The sequence below is a fragment of the Marmota marmota genome, unplaced genomic scaffold (genome assembly GCF_001458135.2).
Source record: "Marmota marmota marmota unplaced genomic scaffold, marMar, whole genome shotgun sequence".
NCBI lineage: Eukaryota > Metazoa > Chordata > Mammalia > Rodentia > Sciuridae > Marmota > Marmota marmota.
Window position 1 is genome coordinate 33,833,507 of NW_025999990.1, and position 2,427 is coordinate 33,835,933.

The following is a 2,427-nucleotide window of genomic DNA, read 5'->3' on the forward strand; positions in this document are numbered from 1 at the left end:
CGGGGGGGGGGGTTGCAAGATCATTTTGAAATGTTCTGGGACGATGGATTAGAAATGCTTTAGTAGAGAGGTACAGAGTCTCAAAACTAAATGATTTCCATTCTAAAGGAAAAACAAGGATTCAAAAAGAAATATTGGTTTGAATTTATCTTAAAAATTAGTTTTTTTGGTGGTGTTTTAAAAACTTCAGTACCATACCTGTTAATGCAGTAATTTGTTTATAATGAAGTTCTGAAATTTGTAAATGGCTTAGTTTGTGAAAATGAGTGGAGTAAGTTAGAGATGGCTCACTAATGGTGCTGCTGGCTGGGGTGTAGCTCCATGGTAGTGTGCTGGTCTAGGATGTGCAAGGTCTTGGGTTTGTACTTTAAAATGATGTTACTCATTCGCATTCTGATACCACCTTGGGTGGATAAAGGAGGTGGATTCCATTAGGGAATGAGAAAGGAACTTCAGTGTGAGCTTGTGAAAGTCCTCACATATGCAGTCCTGGAAAAGTTTCAGGAGCCACTACTCTGGAGGCTGTGCTTATATGAGCTGCACTAACTACAATGTTGTTATTCTTAAACTTAAGGTAGATATTATGAATAGCGAATTATTTCTATGTAGTAACTTCACTTTTGCAGCAAAAGTAATTGAAAACCTCATAACAAGATAAATAATAATTTAATCAGTGCAGTCCTATCAACACATACCTGCTGAATTGGAAAGTTGAAGTGGCCTTTCAGATACTGTAAGAGAAGAGAACAAAACCTGTCTCTAGTGTCCAGCATTTCAGGAAGGTGTTGGTTTCTAAACCTATTTTGTTTGGATTGCAAGTTTTTTTTTTTTGGGGGGGGGATGTGTTTCTAGTTCTCAAAGTTTTGTCAGATAGAACGATGTTCAAACATCAAGCAAAACAGATGTAAAAATTTGCCTCAAAGGAAACAAAGGGAAAAATTCCTGTGAATAATTTAGATATAGTGATCAGTGACTCTTACCAGCTTGTCTGAAGACATTTGTGGTTAAAGATTTTCTACATAAATCAAAACATTTTTAATACACCTTACTGTATACCTTGAAAGCTGGCCCGTCAGTCAGCTAGACAACTCTGTTGAATTTATGACACCATTTCTAACCCCTCCATTCAAAACTGGTGCAATCTTCTTGAAACTTCTACTGAAATAGTATCAGAATAACATCAGAACTTTGAAGAGAGTCACACCCCTTTCATGCAGAATGAGCTACAATAAAGGTAAGTCAGTCAACAAAGACTTCTTGTGACTAATTTTCCTATGAAGGAGGAGGAAAAAAATCTATCATTGTCTTTCCTTCTTAGCTTTGGGATTAGAACTTCATCTGAAGTAATCAGTAATCTCATGACAATTTGATGAGTTAAGCTGATCTGTATTACAGGGACGACTTAGAGCTGAACAAAGTTAAATCCACACGAAACTTCATGTGAAGAATTGCTCTGTGGTTGACAAGAGTGCCAGGTGACTCTTCATTATTTGGTATTGTGAGAGAGTTAGTCTAGATCTCAGAATTTCCAATAAGTGGAATCTTGAGAACAGTTTATGGATATGAAAAGGGTATAGTTTCTTGTTCTTCATATCTTGGATTTTCACTTTAGAAGTGTGAATAAGCAATTTAAAATCAACCCCCACCCTTCCACAAAAAAAGACCCCAAATGTGAGATCTGAGTCCTTGGTGTGTTTATGCACACATAGGTGGTCCAATACTAAAAAGTGTCTGTTCCTCAAATTCCCTACCTACTAACTTATTGCTTATGATAATAGAATCTCACTTTGTTTCCTCAGATAATATATTTGAAGAATTAGAGAAATATATTGCAGCAAGGAGGAACAAAGTGCTTTCTGTGATTTATAGATTTAAAGTGCTTACTGTGAAATACTTTCTCAGATGACTTAAAAATTTATCTACTAGTTATGGTCAGATTTTTAAAGGAAGCTGGAGGTAGTGAATATGAAGCCATTAGGCATATCATGTGGTAAAAATAAAGCGAAAGCAGGCAAAAATAAAGAAAAAATTCATTTCTGTTCATTTTAGCTTTTGCACTAGTTTTTTCAAATAAAACTCTTTTTTTCCACCTGAGCAGCAGCCTGGCACCATAAATCATGCAGGAATCTGAAATGAAGCCTGGTCATGTTTTCATGTAGTTAATCACTCTCCTACTAACATTACCTAAAATATATATCCAGCTCCGGTGGTAGAGCACTTGCCTAGCATGTATGAGACACTGGGTTTGATCCTCAGCACCACAGAAAAACAAATAAATAAAATAAAAGGCATCGTGAAAAAAAATCTTAAAAAAAAATGTATATATCTCCAAGCCAGGTATGGTGGTGCACACCTGTAATTTCAGTGACTAAGGAGGCTGAGGCAAGAGGATCACGAGTTCGAAGCCAGCCTTATCAAAAGTGAGGT